This window comes from Chenopodium quinoa, unplaced genomic scaffold (assembly GCF_001683475.1).
Source record: "Chenopodium quinoa cultivar QQ74 unplaced genomic scaffold, ASM168347v1, whole genome shotgun sequence".
In the NCBI taxonomy this organism is placed as follows: Eukaryota; Viridiplantae; Streptophyta; class Magnoliopsida; order Caryophyllales; family Amaranthaceae; genus Chenopodium; species Chenopodium quinoa.
Genome location: NW_018744367.1, coordinates 3,178,050 through 3,204,551, shown reverse-complemented (window position 1 = coordinate 3,204,551; position 26,502 = coordinate 3,178,050). Strand labels below are relative to the sequence as shown.

At 39.1% G+C, this 26,502-nt stretch overlaps 1 pseudogene; it reads right to left on the bottom strand.

Annotated features, from left to right (window-relative positions):
- Window positions 1-26,502, bottom strand: part of LOC110696674 — an 86,243-nt pseudogene that overhangs the window by 6,406 nt on the left and 53,335 nt on the right.

The following is a 26,502-nucleotide window of genomic DNA, read 5'->3' as shown; positions in this document are numbered from 1 at the left end:
AACGGCTGTAAAAATCAAGTGCTTTTGTGTAGGTAGGTAATAGGTAATATATATGTTACTGGCCAATAAATTATTAGTCGTTCAATATCGACTACTTTTAAATATTACTGATTGAAATAGTGACCATAATTAAATACCTAAAGAAAAAAAACTAGTTAAAACAGTCTCTTCTTTGCGTAGAAATGTCAAATATAATTAGAACTCCCTCCGTTTTGTAATAATCGCAACAGTTTGACTTTTTCACTATTCATAAGCTTACTTTGACTATAAATTTTATTAATAGGGTAATGCTATATGCAGCCTTAAGGGCTGCATATAAGCATTTAATATACTTCCTTTTTTAGTATTAAGTTGGGAATTTATCGACAATTCAAGTGTAAATTGGTGTAATAAATGTTTATTTATTGTCAATTCTTTTCACTTTTAGCTTCTTATATGCAGCCCTTAGGACTGCATATATCTTTCTCCTTATTAATATATGCAAAACATTTGTTGGCAAGTAAAATATCTTTGGACTAGTTTTTAGGTATATTTTTATTATATTAACCTTTTATACTTATTTAATAATGTATTATTAAAAATTAAATATTAATGGTCAAAATTGTGTATTAGCATATGTATCGATCAAAGCGTTATAATTAATATGAAATGGATGGAGTATTAAAGTTTAACCAGAAAAAGTCAATCAAACAAAAAGTATGGAGGGATTCAAACCACCCCCCACCCCCTCCCCCCTCTTTTTTTTCCTAAACAAAGAAAAACAAAAGTTCCTTTCCCATATAGAATTGTTTCATTCCACATGTAAAAACTATTATTGTTAAAATATTGTTATCAATTTTTACGCCATCCATTGATTGATTCCATTCTATCCAAAAATTGGTTCACTACTTAGTTTATAGTCGTTTAATAAAAGATGTGCTTGTGTATTTTTACCTTATATTTTTTGTGCCAAAATAAAAATTCTCTTTTTTACCTTCTTTTCCTCACGATTGATATTGATTCGTTTTATGTTTTTAACTACTCCAATAATTTATTTACAAAAATTCACTTACATTTCTCTGATAGGAGTAATATTCATTCAAATTTGTGGAACGTCTTCTTTTTTTTTTTTTTCTTTTTTTTTGGTGTTTAGAGAGCCACTAAAGCAAGTGATAAAAATCGATCTCAAGATCACCTGGAACCGGTAAGGAGCTTTCAGCTACCACTCTCATTACATCTTTAGGAAATAGAGGAAGTAATTGTGTGGTACTCAAATTTTTGTTAGAATATCAGGTGTTGATTTTACTATAAAAAAAAGATGGATGGATTATTTTTAAAATAGTTTTGATTTCTTTCTTAATAATAGATCTTGATCTGCGACTTTGACTTTTATCTTAATTAAGATGGTCTCATGTTCGTAAGCTAGGCCTTTTAACTTGTTTAGAAATTACTTGCATGGCCTCGTCCAAATCATAAAACAATAAAAATAATTTCTTTTTATACATTTAGAGAACTAAAAAAAAAAATATTTAATTGATGAGTAACGTAAAAATAAAATAATAACATATCAAGGAATAAAATGGTAAAGATAGAATAAGCTAAGGGTGTTAGTGTGTTACCAATGAATAGTGACATTGTAGTTGCCACTATTAATAACATCGACAATAATTGTATCTCCTTTGTGCACATATAACGTTGGTCCGGGAAATTGTCCGTTCACTATCAAGATGTTCTTCGTGCTGCATAGCTTTGTATGTTTTTCTTCTTTCAACTGCAATTCCGATTTACCCATTTATGTAAGTTTCATTTATATCTATCTAGCTATACATGGCCTCGAGCAATTTAGGTGAAGCACTTTGACTATTCTAAATTCGAGCTAGCTCTATTTATCTAACACATTTACTGGTCAGTTTAAAAAATTTAAAGTACCATCTTTTTATGTATGCCTTTCAAAAAAGGTTTGATGCATGCATGCAGCTCATATCTAAAAAAATTGGTAGTTTTTCCAATGCAAAAGATGATCATGTATTCATGAATATGATATAAGTTACATGATGAAAAATTACTAAAACATATGTATGATTTGTACAATATGAATAAGTTGGCTAAATTTATACTTCGTACTTCGTATTTACTATGTAAAAAAAAAAAAATATCAAATGCAAATACAAACCTCAAAGCGGTATCGTTTTATAGCTAGGCAGTGATGGATGCCATTGAAGAATAGAAAGCAAAACAATAGAATTTCGAAAATGGATAACTTCATTTTTAGCATAGTAGTTATTGATTTGTTTCTTGTAGAAAATGTTGGGTTGAAGTTCTATATATATATAGGCATGCATGCATGTAAGACAATGTCAACAACGACAACTAACATTTACTTTATTTATTTGAAAAACAATTAAAAAAAAACTTTTTAATGGATCAAGTGTGCAATAACTTTTTTGTAAGGGAACTTTTAATCAGTTTTGAAGTATTTTTAAACTAGGTATGAGTACAAATTTCATTTTACATTAAGAGGTAGATTTTATGAGATAAATTTTATTAGGGATAATATGGTTACCTTTAATCTTTAGAACGAAGTAGTTTTTATGGGATCAATAATTTATTATTAAAAGATTTACTTAATCAATAAAAATATTTGTTACTTTTAATTAATACTCCTTTTGTCCTGTATACGTCTCTGATAAACAAGTTGATCATAATATCTTAAATTACAAAGTTGTCAAAATTATAAAAAGTTAATATTTAATTTAAAAATACATTTTCATACTAATATAATAAGATCCATATGACTATTTTTTTAGCATATATGTCAATAGAAATATACCGCCTAAGTATATTACTGACGATTCTGAAAAAGGAAATGGAGCAAACAGTTAAGGATATGGAGGGAGGGTTTGAGGTAATTTTGATCAGTTTAATTAAATTAACCTTGTAAATGATTTACATTCACCTTCCTTTAAAAAATGTCGTCAAAAAAATTATGCCGGCTTTTCAAACAAATCCATCTTGTTAGAATTTTTCTTAAGAACTTTCCATGCACCAACTTATTCTAATAATCAACTTAATATTTCGTGGTTTATTATTCCGATCCATGCATCTTCAATAGTTATTAGAGAAGGTAGCAAGATATAGATAATACTCGTATTAGGAAAGATTGTTACAATTTTAATTAAGTTAGGATACTTTGACAATTACCAACTATATTTTTTTTTTTTTTGAATTTTACCACATACTATTTTTTAAAATATCAAAACTTTCCACCTACTTGAATCTGAAGTGTGATGTCATGTGGGGCCCACTAACTACCTTCTCACCCTATTTCCCTCTTTTTCTTTCTTTCTCTCTCAATTTCTCATTCCCCTATATTGTACTTCTCTCAAAATTGGGGAAAAACTTCGAATTAAATTACATATTCATGTTAATTATTTCACGAATTGAAGTTTGTCCCCCAATTTTGAGATAAGTACAATACAAGGGAATGAGAAATCGACTGAGAAAGAAAGAAAGGGAGGGAAAAAAGAGTGGGAAGGCAGTTAGTGCCTTAGTGATCCCCACATGACGTCACATTTGAGTTGAGAATCAAGTAGGTTTTTCATTTATTGGTAAATCTATTGATTTATTTTATATAAATGTAAAGATTTAATTTATATCAATTTCAGTTTGGCTAACATTTCATGGTTCAATTTATCCATTGATGTAGTAGGTTGGTTGTGGACGAGGTTGGTGAATCTATCGAAATACAATATATGGTAAAACAATGAATAATGATTTAGGATTTAAATTATTAAAAATTTATCATTTCAAATTAAAGATTTTATATAACGGAAAAAATATCATATTTACAATTTATTTATATTTAATAAATACAGTATAAATTATAGTAAAAAAAAATATTAAACTTTTGTAATTTTGTCTGAAATTATTAAATACAATAAATCAAATAATTAAAAAATCTTAGATGAAAAAACCGTGCATCGCACGGGCTCCCATCTAGTACTCCTTAAATTGGGCTAAGTTCAGTATTATAGATAACTTATTAGCTTTAATATGTGATATTACCAACCTACTCTCTAATTAATTCCTTCCCTCCTATTTCATTAAACCCTAAACCCTAAACCTGTCTCTTCATTGATAGATCTAAGGATTTGATATATCCCGTTGGCGATATAATACGATTAGATGTTATACCAATTACTAAAATCTTTGGAATATCAGAGTACGAGTTTCTCGCCTGATGATCCTATTGGATGAGGAGGTGTTATATCTTTATAAATCGTTTACATTTATTTAATCTTTTAATGAACCTCTTAGTTTTTATCAATTTATGATTAAAACAAATTTTTTGTGATTTAGGTAGCTTAATTAAGTCATAAAATTAACTTAATTTTTTATTTTTAATTACAGGGTGATTACGTTCATGACTCAATTAAAGTCAACTTTGTTCTACAATTTTGTTCAAAATTGATTGAAGGAAAAATTTACTCCATTAGATACAAATAAGAAGCAATATCGCACGCATTGTCAGTGACAGTAAAATAATGATTCAATTTTCCAAAATACTATTGTTTGGGCAATGGGGACGATGAAAAAATTCCAATGCATAGATTTAATTTTGTATAATTACAATTTTTAGATTAATTTCACAACAATTATTCACTTTCTGGTAAATATTTTAATTTATTTTATAAGAATATAAATATTAATTTTATATAAATTTTATTTTTGCTAACATGTTCTATTTATCCACTTTTATTAGATGGAAGAGTTATCGGTGTGAACAAAGTTGGTGATCCTATCGAAATTTTATTTTAATACAATTTTTTTTACATCGAAATATTACATCTAATAACTATTATTTTTAATGTTCAAAAATATTATGAGTATGATCTAATTACAAAAAATTATTTTTATGAGATTTTATTTATAAAAAGCCGTGGGATATTAGGATTTAAATTATTAAAAAAAATAAAAATTATCTTATGAAATTAATGGTTTTATCTAAATACCCGATTAATAAGATGTTATTTTCATAAAAAAAATTTAAAACTTATAACGCAATAAAAAAACTTTACCTTCTTTAAACATTTTATGTCTAAAAATTTGAAAAGACAGATAATTTGTTAGATATCAAGAGATCACAAGAAATATACAAAATGATATATAGATATCAAGAGATCACAAGAAATATACAAAATGATATATAGATTTGAGAGTTTAATTTCAAGTGTAAAAAGCAACGAATAATGATTTAGGATTTAAATTATTTTAAAAATAAAAAACTATTATCTTTTCACATTAAAAATTTTACCCTAATATGTAATCAATGAAATAGGGGGTTGTTAAATACCGCCCTCAAATCTCTAACTAACGCCCGCAAAATAAAATATGTTTACAAATTTACCTTCATAGATATAAACAAAGAATTTGCCCTTACAATCATAATTTTAACCCACCACCACCACCACCACCATTTACCACAACAAGAATTCACCTTGACACTCTCTCTTTAAAAATTTTTCCCTCTAAACCCCCACCACCACCACCATTTACCAACCCACACCACCTCCGTATACTAGCTCAATATAATTTCGCATGGAAATGCCGAGGGACAAGGGAAGGCCGTCGTCGAAGGAGTCGCCGGAGACAAGCAGGTCAGTTTTTTTTTTTCCTGAAATTGGCGAAAACGCTCAATTAATTTGCCAGATCAAGGTTGAAACGCCTAGATCTTTCGTAGTATCAGGTGGTTAATCAAATTTTTTGGGCGGTTTGGGTGAAACGCCTAGAAATTTCGATCACCCATACGGTTATTCGAAAAATCTAGGCGTTTCAGCCTAGATCTGGCGAAAAAAGTGGACGTTTCAGCCTTTTTTTCTTTAAAAAAAAAAAATTCGTATGAAACACCAAGGATGTATACAAAGCTGATCGCATGCAAAGTGCAATATAGCTTGAAGGGAAGGGGGGTATCTCTATCTGGCCTAATATTTGCTAGGTGTATTCTAGTACTTTGGAATTATGTTTGTAGTAGGTGGTATGGTGGCAGCAGCCTTTTTTTCCCTTCTTGGCATTTTCTATTTTTGAGCCACGAAGATGAGGCTACTTTGTGGTTGCAGTATTAACTAATTTTGTGTTGATGTATTTGGTGACTTTTAATCTTGAATATTAAGTTCCTTTTTCAATTAAAAAAAGAATCAGTTGGCTGTTGTAAGCATTCGTGCTGTTGTAAGCACTGTAATTGATATGTCAAATATAAAACAAGGAAGCCCCAGTTAATCAATTTGATAAACAAAATTTGTTTATCAAATGACAAAATGGTAAATGAAATAACATAAATGCCTAGTGGTATTTTCGTAAATATATCAACAACAGTGGGACCCATATTTAATAAAAAGTTTTTGATTTATTTATAATTTTTCCATTTGATAAACAAATTTTGTTTATCATATTGATAAACTTGTATTTTCTCTAAAACAAGTTGGCTTAAGAAAGTCTACAATGTTGTGAGCATTCGTATTTTTTAAATGCTTGCATTCGTGCTGTTGTAAGCATACTCTTGTTGCTACTTTGGTTGGATTTGTGTACTTGGATTATTGTTTAATCTAATTTAATTCCCCCTTTTCCTAAAAAAAAAAAAAAAAAGAATGTGATGATCATAACACATAACCATTGACCAGTATCAACACAATTTTACAAATAAATGACAAAAAATTACTTTCCTGTATTCCAAGATGCATTTGGGATAACTCGAAAATTCAAATATTAATGACAAAAAATTACGGTGTAAATGAACTTGCTTTGACCTTTCGGGAGTACCTTTGATTTTTTCCACCTCAAAAATTAAACCATTTATAGCATATAATTCATTAGCTGTCCTAAAATGATTATTATTGTTGTTGTTGCTGTTTATTGTTGTTGTTGTTGTTTATTATTATTATTGTTTAATACTCGTAATGATTTTATTAAAATGATACGTAGAACACATTATAGGTTTTCTTTGGTTTTCAATTGTTTGCATCACCTATTTTGTTTTTATTATTAATATTATAATTTATTTTAAATTTAGAATGTAGTTGAGGGTTCTGGTCCACGGCATGCTAGATCACGCGGTATTAACGCGTCAATTAGGAGAGATAAGGGGATTAGTGTTTCGGAGTTTTTTTGATGTGTCCTGCGGGAGAGTTACAATTCCTAGTATGCGCAGTCCGACGTCTGTACCTGCAAAATCACGGAGACTCCGGCTGGGGGGTGGAGTTCCGCCTCCGACGATCAAGTTAGAATACGTCTAAGGTAAAATGTACGGAACAGTAAATACTTCTCGCTGATTGGGAGAATTTTGCAATGATTTATTGCTCGGGGTTTGTGTTTCGATTTGTGTATCCCCAATAAATGAGGTCTGCCCCACTATTTATAGTGGGGAAGTTCAATTCCCTAATTAGGGTTCAAAGGACACGTGTCGCAAAGGGATTGGGGCCTATGTTGTCCAATGAGGGGATGACACGTGTCAGGGGCCTATTGGGCCACGCGTCTAGGGTAATTTTTACCCTAAACATCTGCCTCTCACAGGTGTGACGTGGCTTAACCACGTGTCACCTGTGACAAGCGTTAGAAGCTTGGGTAAGTGAAGGTTAGTCTACTTTCCCGCCTCTTCCCTTTTATTTTATTTTATTTTATTTTTTTTTTTTTGAATTTTGAATCCTAGGGCAGAAGGTGTCTATTCATCTTCTGCTAATAAATAGGGAACGACCTCTCTCCCTTCAACACTTTACATAATTTTCAAAAAAAATTCTTGAGCGCTCTGACACCGGCTGACTCTTATTTCCAAAGAATTCTCTGCATCCGGCAACTGAAAATCAAACGCATCCGGTTACCGACTGAGCATCTCCTTGGTCATCTTACCAAGGTACCGGATGACCTCTCTTTCTCTTTTTATGCCTTGTAAACCACAACCGGTATAACACCGCATGCGGCACTGTAAAGCAGCCTTTCAAAAATAAACCCAACCGGTAATATACCGGCTGAAGTCTCTTCAAATTGTCTTCTAAGTGACACTTTACCCTCAGCCGGAGAAATTCTGCCTAAGGGATCTATCACTTCGACTCCTACTCTACCCTCAGCCGGTTAGGCACCGCCTGGGGTATAACTAAAAAATTTAGAACTTCCTTTTCATAGACCCACAACCGGTTGTATACCGCCTGTGGGATCTTTACAATTTTTCAACTATTTTAATAGACCCACAGCCGGTTGAGTACCGCCTGGGTATCTTTTGATCATGATGCTGAGACCTTCATTCGATTTTGCACCGTCTGGGGTACTTCTGAACCTATCCCATCGATACCATCTTGGGTATCTTTGAGTAGCTTTCACAAATTGCCTTTTTAACTTTCTAAACAACCACAGGCAGATAATTCCATCTATGGTATTTTTGAGTGATTTTATAGAAAACCGGCTGATTATTTATCTTTGTTTTCTCTTCTTTAAACACATCCGGATTCTACCGCTTGAGGCATCTTCAAACCACTCTTCCAAATTACGGTTGCCTTCATCTACTTCTCTACTTTAAGCTACAACTTACATTCTTTGCTGTTCTTTCAACTTCCCATTTCCCGGCTGTGCAGTTTGTATAGAATAAATGGGGTCTTTCAAAACACACACGGCACAGCCTACGACAGTGGTCAGCCGGTCACCAGAGACCGCTGAGTCTAGGACTGGAGATGCCGTCTGGGGGTGTTTGGACCACCCTGCATCTACCTCGAATGCGACCGTCTCTGTTCATGTGCAGGACAGAATGGCTCGGACCAGATGGACGACAACAGATCCCGACTATAAGTCTGATGACGCAGCCGTCGACCCGGTTGTACCCATAAATGAAGACCAGGCCGAAGAGCCGTCTGATAGTGCACCTTATGATGCGCCAGGTGCCCCTAGCACCCCGGATGACAGCATCCTCGATGAATCTGACTCAGCTGATGAGGAATCCGGCGAAGAGTTAAGCTCTAAAGAGTCTCCAGTGGCAGCCGCTCCCCTTGATGAGGAGGCCTATAAGTGGCCGTCTGCAGGCAATCCAACCGAGACTAGTATGACCGCCAGAGATGTGGTCACCTTAAATGCCACATTCCCTGCTTTTTTGGAGAAGAAGCCGGTTGGGGAAGGATGGGAAATAGTAGTACCGCCTGTAGAGGCAACTGTTGTCTGGGAAGACAACCTTGAGCATGCTGATAACTATTTCGGCTGCTATGAGGAGGCATTCAAAGCCGGCCTCCGGTTCCCCCTCCACCATTGCATAAAGGCTATTTTACGGGAGTATGATCTCGGTGTTTGGCAGTTGACCCCCAACTCATGCGTTAACATTCTTGGATATATTGCCGCCTGCGAGATGCAGGAGGTTAAGCCTAGCTGGGAAGCTTTTGCGCACATGCATTATCTCAGCAGGGCGCCGGATGGATGGAATGCGTGGTACACTCTGACCACGCACCCGGAATACATGATGACTTTGGACATGCCGTCCAAATGGAGCAGCTGGAAGAGCAAATTTTATGTCGTCTCTTCACCATATCTCCAACTAAAACACCGGCTGCGTAGATACATTAAAAACCCGGCTTTGCTCGGGAAGAAGTGTGCTCTCCCAAGAGTGCCGAGTGAGGCATGGGATCAGATCATGGAGAGAGGTTTCTTTAAAAAGACGACCCTCCGCTTGGATGATGAGAGTGAAATAATAGTTCCCCAGTTCTGGGTGCCCCACCCGGACTGGTTCAAGGACGAGGCGTTTCTTTCCGCCTGTTACCTTAGCACGATGTTAAAAAAGAGTAGGTTATTTGAGTCAACCGGCATCTGCCGCCTGATATGGCAAACTTGTTTTTTTTAACTTTTTCCTTTGTTTTTGCAGAAGTAGCTATGGACAAGCTACCAAAAGAAAAGACTCCGGCTACATCAGCGGCTCAGCTCCGGAAGGAGCAAATTGAAAAGAAGAAGTTGCAACTTGCGGCTAAAGACGGCGGGGTAAAGCTTTCATTTCTGTCTTTTCTTTGCCGGTTGTAGCACTTGTATGTAAATTTGCCACTAACCGTCTGTCTTTTGTACATTTTTAGGCCGGGAACAAGATTGTTCCACGCTCCCTGTCCAAAATGATGAAAAGAACGGCTGGGGAGCTACCTCAGCCAGCGGCAAAGGTGCCAAGGATGCCGGCTTGATCTTGTCCCGGCTGTAGGTGCTCCTGCTAAACCGCTTGCGGGAGACAAGCCTACTTCTGCAGGTAAGAGCATGCGAGGCATTGTTCCGGCCTCCGAAATGGTGGTCGTGGAAATTCATGAGACGGAGACTCCGGCTGGCCAGACACAGACGGGTACTGGCTCCGATCCAATGCGGCTGGGGGTGATCTTACCCCACAGTCCGACAAAGGTACGACTTTTGCCTTTGATCCCCCCTGGCCGCTTGGGCCTATGAGGGTCAAGACCCAAGCTTGCCAATCCGGGTATTCTTCTGGCTGCCGTTAGAATATTGGCGAAGTGTATGCCCAACACCTAACAGATCAATCTCTAATTGCAAATGCTTCCTCCAGCCAGCCTAACTACCAACAATATGCCAAGAGAATGATCCGAACCCTCACCCGGTCCGAGAAGGAGGTGGTGCCGGCTGTGCACGCATTAAGTGAACATCGACCGCATCACTTCCCTTCTGGCTGAGGTAATTGACCGGTTACACCATCTTGTAGTTTCATTGTTTGCCATTTGGGTTATTTGAATAATTCTAACATTTCATCACCGGTTGATATCTCAGGTGATGCTAAGGGTTGATGGGCTCCAAGTTCCCTTGGGCAAGAAGCAAGAGGAGGTAAGGGATGCCTAGAGACGGGCATCTGAGCTCATTGATGTTTCCCAATTCAATGCCATTAGATATGAAATGGAAACTAAACGGAGGGAGTTGAAATAAGAGGAGCTTTTAAAGCAAACTATTGCTGCTGCTGAGGCGGCAAAATTAAAGGCGGATGAATTAGCGCTGCAAGTCAAAGACCTCCAAGCCGATCTCAAGGCATTGGAGGGAGCCGACAAGGAAAACACCGACCTTCGCTTGGAAGTCAACCGGCTCAAAAATGAACTTGCTTCCAGTAAGGCGGCTCACAAAGATGAGCTAGAAAAGGAAGCCCACCGCCTGATTGCTGAGAATGAAACCGACTGCGAGGAGCGCATGAAGCTCGCCTGGGGGCTCATACACCCGGACTTCGACTATGAATTCTTCGACCTTAGGTACAAGTATGCCTCAGAGGTATACGATGCCAAGGTACTTAGCCTGGACCCGCCTTCTCCTTTCGAAGAATGGGCCGGACTGGTCGAAGAAGGTTACCAGCAAGAGGGTGAGCAGCAAGCGCAAGCCGAAGAGTAGGCGGCTGTCATCCAAGGTGAGCCGGCTCAGGGGCAGCAGTAGGAGCAGGAGCAGCAGCAGCAGGAGCAGCCATAGATTTTTCTTTTTCTTTTACCGGCCTGTGAGCCGTGTGTGTCAATGTATTTTCCCCGAACAAGTGTCCGGCTGACATTTCTTCATATATATATTTACCGACACAGTCTGTAACACCCCCAAATCTCCCTCTACGAAAGATGTAGAAAAATACGTATAAATACCGTAGAGATAGACTTGGGAGTATTACCACCACGTGATAACGCAAGGCTTATTCTTCAAAATACTTTTGCAGTAGAATTTCTTTATTTTATATTAATAATACTTTAATATTTTTGACATAAAACGAAATCACACTTTTCCTAAGCTAGGTGAAATTCCCGTGGAATCCCATATGCATCAATTAATTTCCACCTGAAACGTTCACCTGCTTACCATGAATGGTAAACAGGGCAAAGCCAAAACAAAAGCACTCGTTAGCAAATTATGCTAAGTAGATTATGTGTAAGATAAGAAAAACATAATTTAAATCATTTAAGTTTAATTCATAAGAATTCCAAAACAACCTTCCCAATACCATACTCATGTAAGAGCTTTTCCAATTCAATTCTTTCGAGACAAGTTTAAAACTCAATCGATTACGTTCCAAAACCAATTCCTCACTAAGTTTGCACACCCTCCAAACTAGTCTCCTACTATTTCAAGGCTATTCTTGGGAAAAGACTAGGTCATGCAAAGTCCATAGTCTTCTCTAATCCATTCCCTAAGTGGGATTCATAACCATATCTATTGATTTGCTTAAAAGCACCTTTTAAAATCCATTATTCTTGAATATCAAGAAGCCTGTAAATCATTCTTAATCCAATCCTTTTAATAATTTTATCCCCAATTCAAGTCACTTTTAATTATCAAAAACCATGAATTAGATTATCATAAAACATGCTTTCATAAGAAATATAATAAAACATAATGTCATAATAAATCATGATTTCATAATAAATCATACTTTCATAAGAATATAATAAATCATAATTTTCATAACAAACATAATAAAACATACTTTCATAAGAAACCTAATATTTCATAATTTCATACGAAACATAATAATTCATAATTCCACAAACCACTTTCGAAGATATCAAACCACATAACGTACCTTAATTCCGAATATCAATCAACACTTCGCACTTTCAAAGTTCAATCACGAATACACCTTGCAATTAACATAACATACGCTTATCACAACATCTTTAGACATAAACTCAAATCTAATGTGCATGAACTATAAAACTCTTGTAAAAATAATACTTTGATATAAAATTATAACTTTGAAATAGGTAATTATATTTTAGAAAACTAACCATGAAGAAAATAAAGGAATAGGATTAAAGGAAATTGAATTTGCGTTAGAAAGGATAGACAGAACTTTCAGAGGTCATAACTCTCTTGATATAACTCCGAATTGGGTGATTCTTGAGCCTAACCTCAAGGATTTTTCGAGAGGAATAATTTTTTGGGAAATAGAAAAAACCCAAAATTGACCAGAAGTGCCTGAAAATTAACTCCAAAGATATACGGGCAGATTTTCTTTTGGAAATGAGGAGAAGAAAAGTAGGAAAAGGTTGATAGAAAAGAAGAGTAAACGAGAAGAAGGGAAATGATTTTTTGGTGTGAAGAATATGAGAGGTATGAGGGGGTATTTATAGGTGTTTAGGTGATTGGTTTATAGCAATTTAGGGTGGGTATAATTTATGGCAATTTCAAAGAATGGAATATAGGGTTTTAAGGGTTTAGGAAATAATTAAATGTATGGAAGAATATTAGATTTTATTTTGGTCATGAAATTTTTGTTTAGCAAGTTTTGAGCTTTGAGTGCAAGTATAGGATAAGATCAAATAAATTTTTGGATTTAGGAGTAGAAATAAGGAATATTAAAGGATTTTTATTTTTAATAAAATAAATTAAAATTATTTAGAAAAACTATGAGTGGCCAAAAATATTGAGCTTGATATAGCTCAATAATTTTGGTCCCTCTATGTTAATTCATAGATCTTTGTAAAATATTTTTATACCTAAAATTAATAATCCAATAAAATTTATTTTGTGAAAATTAATAGTTAGAAAGATAAAAATCAGATTTTTCTTTATTAATATCCGAAAATATTTTGAAGAATCTTAGTTTTATTAGTTTAGGAAATTAGTCTAATTTATTAAATAAATTAGGGTGGCCGAAAATATTGACATAATATTTTCGGATTTCCTATGTTAATTTCATAGGTTAGGTAAAATATTTTATAAATAAATATTTCATGAAAATAATTAATTTGGAAAGGTATTAAAATGAATCAGATTTTTATTATATAAAATCCGAAAGTACCATTTAATTAGTTTAGGAAATGAATTTATTTCAAGAAAATGATTAATTTAGAAAGATAAAATCAGATTTTCATTATGTAAAATCCGAAATAACATTTAATTAATTTAATTAATTTATTTTAACCGAATTAATATAATTTCGATTTATTTATTTAATTTTCGAGAAATCAAAATACTATTTATAACATTGCTATAAGGTTTTATTTATTAGATTATCCATTTTAATTAGTTTTGTAAAATAATAAGTCAAATAATTTAGGCGCCAAAATTCAAAAATCATTTTGGCTCCAAAACTAAAATACTCTTTAGGAAAATAATTAATTTAGAAGATACGTCAAAAATACGAGACTAAAATACTCTTTAATTTAGAAAATACCTTTCAAAACTACGGGGTATTACATAGTCGGTTTGTTTTAATTTTATTTTGAAATTTTTTTGCAATTTAAAATTTCATGCAATTTAACTGCAATTCTCAATTTAACTGCAATTGTATATGCCCCTGAACGGTTGTTGGTTTTTGACAAACTTTAAACCAGCAACCGTTCATAATACCACCTGGTTGAGGGTCTACCTTTGGAGTTATCCATTTTCCCGGATGTAGGTGTGCCTTAATTAGATCAGTTTGTATTTGGTATGTCATTTGGACACTTTGCAAATACTGTCAATATAAGGTTGCAAAAAAGACCGTCTGTGCTGTTCAAGCAGCCTAAACCGTCTGTACTACTTTTGAGTAACGCCCGTATGCTATGTGTTTGAGGCAATGCCGGTTACTCTGACCAAGATTTTAATATGCCGTATGAGCTGCTTTGTAGTAAAGCCCGGCTGCATCTTGGATACAATGAATCATTAAAGCAGCTTTTTATATAACCTTAACCGGTTAATGCCGTTCATATTTATGATTACTAGAACAAAGTATCATCCGGATGGTAGCTAGAACCAAGTAGGTGTTGCCGGATGTCTATCAGTTAAGAATAGACGGTTAAATTTTATTGTTACAATTTGCAATGTTTTAGCATTTGCCGCCTGTGTTTTTATACAGGACTTCATCTTTATATGCAAATGGTTTGTGTTAACCAGTATCGCCAAGATTTTAAACATGCCGTCAGTACTACCTAGGAGTATATTCTGGTTGTATCTTGGGTGCAAGGGATCATTCGAACGACCATTTATTTTCTATAACCTCAGCCGGTTAATGCCGTTTGAGTTATGATCGCTAGAACAATGTACCACCCAGAAGGGAGCTGCTCTCTTCGACAATTTCACCCAAGTAGGTATCACCGGATGTCTGCTCTTTTTGGAGTAGATGGGTTTTAACTAATAATATTGATCTTCTGGTGTTTTGCACCGGATGGATACAAATGCAAAAAGAAATGATGTATTTGTCATTCAATATACAAATTTACAAAAATACAAAAACACAATATTTCTCAGAAGTAGTACTTTTTCAAGTTGTCTACATTCCAAGTACAAGGTAGTTTCCTGCCGTCTGGGGCTTCCAGACGGTAGGTACCATTTCTAATTTCTTCAAAAATCCGGTAGGGGCCTTCCCAATTGGGAGTTAGTTTCCCTTGTTCATTAGCCCTACCAGTTGCCTCAAGTTTTCGTAGCACAAAGTCCCCAACTTTGAGGGGCCGTTTGTGTACTCTCTTATTGTAAGCTCTCGTCATTCTCAGACGGTAAATCTCATGACGTAAAGCAGCATTGCCCCTTCTTTCCAAGAGGGTGTCCAATGCTAGGCGCATGGCTTCCCAATTTGCTTCTTCATCAAGAGCATGATTCGAAGTGTTGGTTCATATAACTCGATAGGAAGGACAGCCTTTGTGCCGTAAGCCATGAGGAATGGGATCTCGCCGGTTTCCCCTTTTTCAGTTGTTCTGATGGCCCAAAGGACGTGGGGTAACTCGTCCCCCCATAGGCCGCCAGCTCTTTCAACTTTCTTTTTTATACCGTCTGAGATGAGCTTGTTAAAAGCTTCAACTTGACCGTTTGCCTGAGGACGGCCTAAGGATGCAAAATAATGTGAGATTCCTTGATCTCCCAACCAACTCTTGAGTATAGGCGTTTCAAATTGAGGGCCATTGTCAAAGACCATTGACATGGGTACCCCGAACCGGGTGATGATGTTTCTCCAAATAAAGGAGATGACATCCTTCATTTTTATGCCCTTAACCGCCTCTACCTCAACCCATTTTGTGAAGTAATCCACAGCAACCAGGATGTATCTACGACCGCCTGTGGCAGGCGTATATGGCCCCAAAATATCCATGCCCCATTGGGCAAATGGAATCGGGCTAAAAATAGCCGTTAGGTCAGTCGCCGGCTGGTGTATAAGCCGGCCAAACTTCTGGCACTTGTCACACTTCTTCACCAGGTCCAAGGCATTTGCCTTAAGAGTGGGCCAAAAATAACCCTGCCGCCTGGTTCTTTTTGCCAGTGATCTGCCGCCTATGTGTGATGCACAATAGCCCGCATGCAAATCTTCCAATACTTCTTTTCCCCTTTCCGGGGTAACACATTTCAACAACTGTTGTAGGTAACCTTTGCAAAAGAGTTCCCCTTTATGCATGACGAAGCTTAATGCCCTTTTCTTAAGGGCAGCCGCTTTTGAAGTGGCATCCGACAAGGTGCCTTTTACAAGGTAAGACCGGATGGGGTCCATCCAAGTAGAACTCCGGTCAAGAACTCCAATGGGATCATGTTCAATACTTCTCTTTTTCATGACCTCCCAGAAGACTGACCTAGGCGCATCACAAGTGGCGGATGATGCTAATTTTGAAAGTGCAAACGCCTGATTATTTTCTAACCGTGGCACCTGACTTAGATTGAATTCGTCAAGTGTCTCGACTTCATTTTTGACCGCCCGGAGGTATTTAATCATTGCCGGATGGGTGGCTTCATAGTCACCGTGGTATTGGCTGACAATTAGCTAAGAATCAGAACAAGCGTCGACTTTCCTTGTCCCTGTCGCCTTACACATGCGGATACCGGCTAGCAGGGCCTCATACTTAACCTCATTGTTTGAAGCTTGAAATTTGAACCGTAGTGCATATTCATATTTATCCCCTTTAGGAGAATGACAAATTACGCCTGCACCACAGCCGTTCATAGTAGAGCTTCCGTCTACAAACAACTTCCAGACCTGATTAGTATTTTCCGATTGTACCGGCCTAGTCATTTCGACAATGAAGTCGGCAAACGCCTGACCTTTCATTGCCTGCCTTGGTTCAAAAGTTATTTCCAGACTTTGAATTTAAACAACCCATTTTATCATTCTGCCGGATGACTCCATAGTGTTCATTGGCCGCTTGAGTGGCTAATCAGTGTAGACGATAACCGGATGAGCCAAGAAATAGGGCTTCAATCGCTTGACCGCTTTATACAAAGCCAAGCCAAAATTTTCAATCATGGGGTACCGGAGCTCAGCATTTCTGAGCACATGGCTGATAAATAAACCGGGAGTTGCTTGCCGTCTCTCTAAGCAAGGAGAACAGCACTTAGAGAATGATCTGAGACGGCTAAGTACATATAGAGAGCCTCTTGTGGTAGAGGACTCACTAATCTTGGTAAAGAATGCAAGTGTTGTTTTAATTTCTGAAATGCCGCCTTAGCTTATTCTCCCCATTCAAATCTAGACCTCTCTCTGATTGCTTGGAAGAAGTAAAGACACTTGTCACCTGACCGGCTGAGAAATCTTCCCAACGCTGCCAGACAACCGATAAGCTTTTGGGCTTCTCTGACGGTACGGGGCGACTGCATGTCAATCACCGCTTGTACCTTATCAGGATTGGCTTCTATGCCCCTTTGATCAATCAGAAATCTGAGAAACTTCCCAGACTCAACACCGAAGACACACTTTTTGGGGTTAAGCATGACTTTATGCCGCCTGAGGGTGGTGAAGGTTTCTCGGAGGTCAACTAGATGATCCGCTTGTAATTTGGATTTGACTATCATGTCACCAATATATGCATCTACATTCCTTCCAATATGATTGGAAAAGACCGTGTTTATCATTCGTTGGAAGGTAGCAGGCGCATTTTTCAACCCAAACGGCATCACCGTGTAACAATATAACCCCTGATCAGTGACGAACGCCGTCTCCTCCTGATCCTTTTTCCAAAGGGGAATCTGGTGGAAACCTGAGTAGGCATCCATGAAGCTCATCAAAGCATGACCGGCTGTCGAGTCGACCAGATTGTTGATCTTTGAAAGCGGGTAACTATCCTTTGGACATGCTCTGTTCAGATCTGTGTAATCAACACACATCTGCCAGGTACCATTCGGCTTTTTCACAAGGACAACATTTGCTACCCAATCCGGGTAGTAGCATTGCCGAATGAACCCGGCATCCAGTAGCTTCTTGACCTCGGCGGCTGCCGCCTGAGATCTTTCGTCACCGTGGTTCCTCTTCTTTTGCCCAACCAGCTTCTTCTTAGGATCCACGGCAAGTTTGTGGACAGCTAGATCCGGATTGACGCCTAGCATCTCTTCCACTTCAAATGCAAAAAGGCCCTTGAAGTTTCTTATCAGTTAGAGCAAGTCTGTTCCCAACCTTTCAAAAGCAACCGTCCCCACTTTGATAGTTCTATCTGGCCGGCTTTCATCTAAGATGACATCTATACTCTCTCCAGCCGGCTGGGGTCGGAGGTCATCTGACCTCTCCCCGGACAATGATTGCTATAGTTTTTCTTTTCTGACGGGTGCCATTTGGTCCGCTTTTCTCTTTTTACCGGCTGCTCTCGGAGCCGGTGCTGCTTGATCACATTCGTCAAGTCCGACCACGTCCTTGTCTTGACCATCTACAACCATTGTTGGTTTGATGTCTGAGAGGTAACACTCTCTCACCATCTTCTGGTCCCCACTCACGCAACCGACTGTGCCATCATCCCTCTCAAATTTTATCAACATGAGAGACGGGATGATGACTGCTTTGGAAACATTAAGGGTTGGACGTCCCAAGATTAGATTGTAGGCCGTCAGCTCTTCTACAACAAGGAATTTGATGACCATGTGTCGCCCGCTGCCCTTTTCACCCAGCCAGACGGGTAGGTCAATCCTCCCCACCGGATGCACTACTCCTCCCCCAAAACCAACTAAAGGGTGAGGAGCTTGATGCATGCTGCTAGGTTTGTACTTCAGCTTCGTCAAGCACTGATAGCTTATGAGATCAGACGAGCTCCCAGTATCTATGAGGATCCGGCCTACTCGCTGATTAGCTACCTTACATTCAATGACTATGGGGTCATCATGAGGCCGCCTGACCTGGCCCCGATCCTTTTCAGAGATAAGATCCTTCGGGAAAGTGTTTTTAGACGACTGGCCCTCATCAACTGAGTTAACCAGCCTCTTAATGTTGTCCTTGGTTCCCCGGATGGTAGGACCCCCACTAGCGAATCCGCCTGCTATGGTGAAGATGGTTTCCTCATCCGTATCAGAATGACCAGCCTGTGTTTTAGGCGGTTGTCCCTTGATTTGCCTGGGAGCATCCTTAGATTTGGGCATGTAAGATTTCAGTGCCCCCTCATCAGCCAACCGGTCGAACAGCCGCCTGAGGCTGAAACAACCTTCAGTATCATGACCAACATCCTCATGGAAGTGGCAATATTTGCTTTTGTCCCGGCTGTTGACAGGACTTTTCATTACTGTCGGCTTCTCAAGTTTTAACCGGTATTTTACCTCCTTTAGAATGGAGGTGCAGTCTTTTGTGAATTTATACTTTGGAACGTACGGATCTGATCTCCTTCCTCTTTTCTGGGACGGCTGACCAGCAGGTTCCGCCGCCCATACTTCTTTCCTTTTCCTTTCTTCCTTCTTTGCCGGCTGAGTAGGGCGGCTCTCTCTCTTATCGACTTTCTTGTATTCTGATGGAATCTTTAAAGCACAGAGTTCCATCACCTGTATATAGGCCTCAGCTTCCATTAAGGCCTCATGGAGGGTGGAAACTCTCTTCCTGACCAAATCAAATTTAAAAGTAGACCCGTCTTTCAGACCCTTGAAGAAGTCTGTGTAGGCAACACCATCAGACAGCCCCTAAATCTGGATTCTTATCAAATTGAACCGTCTGACGTAGGACCTTAGTCCTTCCTTCTCTCCCTACTGTATTGCCCCTAAATCAAGGGTCGTCTTTTTAGCAGGAATGTTCATGGAAAAGTTCGAAGTAAACTAGTAAGCTAGCGTTCTAAAATTGTTGATACATCCGGCTAGCAAATTGCCAAACCACCGTTGGGCAATGCCCTTCAACGTAGCCGAGAAGCATCTGCACCAGGAGGCGTCCTCCAAACCCTGCAAATACATCAGGTTGGTGTAAGCCATGAGGTGATCTTCCGGATTGGTGGTACCGTCATAGGCACCAACCAATACATTTTTTAGTTTGGCCGGCTGTGCCGCCTCAGTTATATCACTTGAGAATGCCGTAGGCTATTCCCCAAGGTTTAGCAGACGGAGCTGCTAGTCCATTGGCTGGACGTGTGGCGGATGACCCCCAAAGAGGGCCGGCAGCATGTAAGGAGATCCATACGGCATGTATGGTGACCCATACGGTGCCGGCTGGATAACATTAGGGCCAGACCGCGCGAAAACCTCGCGCGACTGACTTTCTCTGTTGGTCTTAGAATGCTGCATAGAGGCATTCTGGAAGCTGTCCGATGCATTCCGAAGCTGTCTCGGTAGGTCAACGTTGAGGCCGACGCGGACATGTGATGACTTCTCTTTTCTTGGATTAAAGTTCGAGCATCAGAGTAAGCCTTTTTTTATCCATCCGGCTGTATATGCCGGATGGGCTTCTTTATTCCCTCTGCAGGGAAACGAATTTTCGAGATGTCGATGATCCTATCCGTCACCTTTTTCTTTGGGTGAGGCGTAGGAATGCGGTCTTCCAACGACTTGGGCGTTTTCTTTCCAGGACGAAGTTTTTCCTCCGCCTGACCCTTACGAGGATTGGTTGACTTGTTAAGGAGGTTTTTGATCTCCCCTTTGAAGCTTGTCATGAGGTTCAGAAGTTCGTCTCTTGAGACAGGGGTAGCTCCTTCTGCCGCCTGGGTTAACCCAGTCGGCCTTCTAGTTGAGCTGCTAGGAGCAGCGTCAGGCTCACCCCGTTCCTTCCTTTCTTTGGAACGGGTGCGCTTTGTTCTAAAAGACCCGTCTGGGGCGGTATAAGTTTGAAGCTCATAATTGTCACTGGTGTCTTGGTCCGAATGGACCTCAGGTTCGCCAGAGGCTGCTTACTCCCACCAGGCAGTACAGGCTTAGAAGTCATCTAGGAAGTACTCTCCCCACAGACGGCGCCAGATGTTTCGGGGTTTTTCTGATGTGTCCTGCGGGAGAGTTACAATTCTTAGTACGCGCAGTCCGACGTCTGTACCTGCAAAATCACGGAGACTCCGGCTGGGGGGTGGAGTTCCGCCTTCGACGATCAAGTTAGAATACGTCTAAGGTAAAACGTACGGAACAGTAAATACTTCTCGCTGATTGGGAGAATTTTGCAATGATTTATTGCTCGAGGTTTGTGTTTCGATTTGTGTATCCCCAATAAATGAGGTCTGCCCCACTATTTATAGTGGGGAAGTTCAATTCCCCAATTAGGGTTCAAAGGACACGTGTTGCAAAGGGATTGGGGCCTATACTGTCCACTGAGGGGATGACACGTGTCAGGGGCCTATTGGGCCACGCGTCTAGGGTAATTTTTACCCTTAACAATTAGTATACGAGAAGGTAGTTCAGTACCGGAGCGCGACAAGGTAGTGGATGATTATGGGACTCATTTGGATGAGCAGGAGGGAGACGCTGGTTGACATTTGTTGAGGACCCCGGGTTCGGGTTTGGGTTCGAGGTACGAGGATGATGGACCTGAGGATGATGAAGATGAGGGTGAGGCTGATGCTGAGGAGCAGCCACCTGTCGTGGCGAGAGGTCCTAATGGGAGATTTACGAGTTCCCGACCACCTCGTTCTGCAGCGTCTAGGCTTGTTCAGGGGCCGATGGACGGTGGGCCCAAGGATGGGAGCGTTATTCTTAGTTTCGGAGCCCATGTTGCTCGATATATTTGAGATGGGGAAGATCAACGGTTTTTGCAGCGTCATACTAGAGCTGGTGTGTGTAGAGACTTGACTGACTGGCTAGAGCGATTTACGGTTGCCACTACTACGTGGATACGACAGACTAGGTTGTCGCACCTTCCTAGCATTATGCACGACCACCTTGATTTTCCGCTAATTTCTGCTTTTGTTGAGAGATGGCAGCTAGACACGAACATATTCCACCTACCTTTTGGTGAGATGACCATCATGTTGCACGATGTACACCACATACTTGGTATTCGGGTTGATGGGGATATGGTTGCCGGTGATCTCCCTAGTGACCAGTATAGGAAATTGGTAGGTGGGTTGTTACAGTTGACTCCAGAAGAGCTACAGGTCAAGACTCAGAATGCCATCTACAGGAACGGTGGCATCCATACTTACTAGATTATTGCTAGGTGTCGTAGTGAAGAGCAGCCAGAGGCGGTTCGGGCCATTGGTTACAAGTGGGTCCTTTTGGGTAACACGCTTTTACTGACAAGAGCGGTACCCGTACTCACCTTTCTTTTCTTAGTGAGTTGCGTATGGAGGATAACCTGGAAATGTTGACGAGATACTCTTGGGGTTCAGCCACACTAGCGTACTTGTATCGTCAGCTCGGGCATGCCACCCGAAATGGATGTGATTCTATCGCACTTTGTCTTACTCTTTTACAGGCTTGGAAATACGAGTACTTTCCATGTTTTCAGCCTCACCAGGGTGTGTCCTGAACCAACCTTTTGACCCCATATGTCGTAGTAAATCACACTACTAGAAAACAGGCCATTTTCGACGGAAAAATTCCGTCGGAAACACCCTGAATTTCGTTGGAAAACACTGTTCTGACGGAAATTTCGTCGGAACGTGTTGTCGGAAGACCCTTTGTAGGAAAAACAGCCATTTCCGACGGATTTTTTTTGTTGGAAGATGTTTTCCGGTACCTGAAAGTCCATCAGAAATTTTCGACGGAATTCAAATCCGCCGGAATATTCTGACGGAAATTCCATCATAAAATTTAATAGAACAAAAAAAAAAAAAAAGCCCCACCCACAACCCCCACCACCAGCCCACCCCCTGCCCCCACAACCCAGATCCCCACCCACCAGCCCAACCCCACCCTTACCACCAGCCCACCCCCACCGCCACCACCCAGATCCCCACCCACCAGCCCACCCAGATCCCCACACACAAAACCCCCACAACCCACCACCACTACAACCCAAAAATCAAAATCGAAAATCAAAAACAAAATCAAAATCAGAAAAAAATCAAAATCCAAAATCAAAAACAAAATCAAAATTAAAAAAAAATAAAAAACACGAAAAATCAGAGAAAAATAAAGCACAAAAAAAATCAAGAACACGAAAAATCAGAAGAAAAAAACGAAAAAGGCGAAAAAAAACACGAAAATAAAGAAAAATCAGAAGAAAAAAAAACGAAAAAAGGCGGAAAAAAAAAAACTAAAACACGAAAATAAAGAAAAATCAGAAGGAAAGAAAAACGAAAAAAGCCGAAAAAACAAAATTAAAACATGAAAAATCAGAAGAAGAAAAAAAGTATAAATGCCGAAAAAAATAAGAGAAAGAGAATAAGATAACTTACCTTGAATTCCATCAAAACCCCTAATTTGGCTTGAATTTGGGTTTTAAAGGTCAAATTCGACCATGAAAACTCTAGATCTAGGGTTTTCATGGTCAAATTTGACATGAAAAACCTTATTTTGTTGGTTCGTGGTTACAACGGCGGTGGTTCGTGGCATGAAAAACGAAGGGGAAGGAGAAGGGGAAGGGGAAGGAGAAGGAGGAGAGAGAAACGAAGGGGAAGGAGAAGGAGAAGGAGGAAAAGCAGAGAAGGAGAAGAGAAAGAAAGAGGAGAGGAGTGGAGAAAGAGAAACAAAGAAATTTCTGGGGTTTTTTTTATATATATTAGAACGTTCCGACGGATAAAAAATCCGTCGGTATATTTGGGTTTTCCGAGGGAATATTCCGACGGATTTAAATTCCGTAGGTAAACTAACTTACCGACGGAATATTCCGTCGGAAGCCTATTATTCCGAGGGAATTAATTTTCGTCGCAAGAATTCCGACGGAGTTTCCGTCGTAACGAACCTTTTTCCGACCGAATGTTCCGACTGACCCTAATTTCGTCGGAAAGTTCAGATTTTCCGACGGAATTTAGGTCCGTCGGAACGATCCCTCGGAAAACGTCCTATTTCTAGTAGTGTCATGTTGTACAGCCAAGGTTGAGAACCAACCTCATTTGCGATATGATGTTGAATAAATCGCCACTCCTCTGATCTCCGTAACATAAATCTTCTACGCAACGAAATCCGCAGTTCGCATCTCCAATTACGTCCTTAACACCTACGACGTAAGGCGAAATGATGTTGGAATCGCGTAGCTGTATATGCATTGTCGTATGTCGAACCCGGTACCTACAAAATAAAAAACATAATATGACATATAATTAAGTTATTACACAAAATAAATGAAAATATACGATGTATAAAAACATTATTTAATTATATTGATAATTACTAGTATGACTGTATCAGACGGGGGTCTACTTTTGGATCGATTATCTCGCCCATTACGTTGAACATGCTTGAAAAACGAAGGATCTCGCCTGTTCCTTCTCTCAGGAGATCGTCCCCTTACTCGGGGGTTGACTTTAAGTTCCTGAAGGTCATCGTAGTTCGGATCCATCTCACCCTGACACGTGTCTAATCATCACAGGGTCGGTGGCAATAACCTGAGCAACAAGGGTGCGAAAATGAGCTTGATCCTCATCATTTTCATCAACTATATCAGGAATGTCGACACCCGCTCCAATGACAAGGGTCCTCCAATATGGATGAATGTTCTTCGTATACAACCCCTTCTCTGCAGTAATCGAGTCATATATTTGGCACGCACAAGGTAACCCGTGGGTAGTACCTAGAGCACACCCACAATGTCGATGGACATCCGTACTCAAACCTCGCATCCTGTTCATCTTACCGAGAAGAATAGACAGATCATAGTGGGATACCTTTTCGTTCAGCTGAGCAAAGGCTTCTGCTTGTACTTTTGACCATGAGTTGTTCTACATGCCTCCAACGCATTTCGAATGGCTATGATCTGGTTCTCAATCTAGTAGTGCACCTAAGCCCAAATCGTATCTAAAGAACCTGTAGAACTGTCAATCCAATATTTCAATGCCGAATGCTGGCTCTCAACCCTGCAGTTGTTAACATTGCTGAAGTGCAGTACTTGGTTCGTCCTAAACATCACAAACTTCTCTTTCTGTATGAGCTAAGTGTCTACAACATAGTCAATCGCTTTCAGCCATCGAACCCACTTCGTTTTCAGCTCTACAAGCTCTCTTTTATACGCCTCTTCAGATGTAGCATTAATCACATTCCTCCACCTCCCATTTTTGAACTTGGCACCAATCTCCTTCTTTTTTTCAAACATGGAAGTAACCTTCGCCTTAACATCTTTGTTAATATGCCACACACACAACATGTGTCTTGTGTTTGGAAACACGCTCTTCAACGCTACACAAAGGCCAAGCTCCCTATCGGTCAGTAGTACCAAAGGCTCTCTATGATGACCTATCAACAACCTCAAGCACTGAAGCACCCACCGATAACTTTCTTCGGACTCCGACCTCATGAATGCGTATGCAACAAGAAAATTCTGATTTGTCGGTGTAACCCCATCAATCTCAAAGAATGGCATGCCGTATCGGTTCGTCTTGTAAGTGGAATCCATACCTATCACGTACGGGTATGTGCGTAGCAAATTTGTCATGATCGGGGTGTGCCATGAAAGCATGTTGCAACACATTGTTGGTATCAGTCATAACCAAGTGAGGTATTTGCTCTATCTGGCCAAATGAAGCACCTAGTGAACCACCTCTCTTCCCTCGAATCTCTCCATTCTGATATTACTTCTGCAGTTGTAGACATGCCTGATGTTTGGATGGTCTCCGGGAAACTTTTCTACAAGAGTTCTCATGATATGCCGAGGTGGCACCTGCGCCTGAGTCATGTCACGTACTACCTGCTTAGCAGCAAGACTAAGACCGCTGATTTGTCGATGTCCCTCGGGATACACAACCAAAGAATGATTGTGAGTGTCGTTCAAGCAACTAAGCTTCCAACCACTTACTACTCTGGCATACTCAACCTTGAGTTTGAAGGGGCAACTGTTTGCCTTGCTTTTCGTGTCTTTGTGTATCGTGTTCATCATGTCTCTTCATGTTCTTTTTTCCACGATCATAACTCACATATCGATATGGCCGACCATTGCGATCGGTCTTGTAAGAAGCCTTTTCTAACATAAATTCGAGCGGGCGACAAACATTTTGTGCCCATATAACAACATCCTCAAAACTCATAAACACATTGTCTGTCAAAAAATGTCCGCTATAGTCCACACCATCACCATCCTCGGACTCAGAATCCTATATAATAATAACAATAAAAACAAATATTACTAAAAGTTAAGAAACAACAAAAACAAAACTAATAATAATAATCTAACAACACACAACTAATAATAATAACAACTAATAATAATAATAATAATAATAATAATAATAATAATAATAATAATAATAATAATAATAATAATAATAATAATAATAATAACAATACACAACTAATTATAATAGCAAACACAAGTAATTATAATAACAAACACAACTAATATATTCAAAA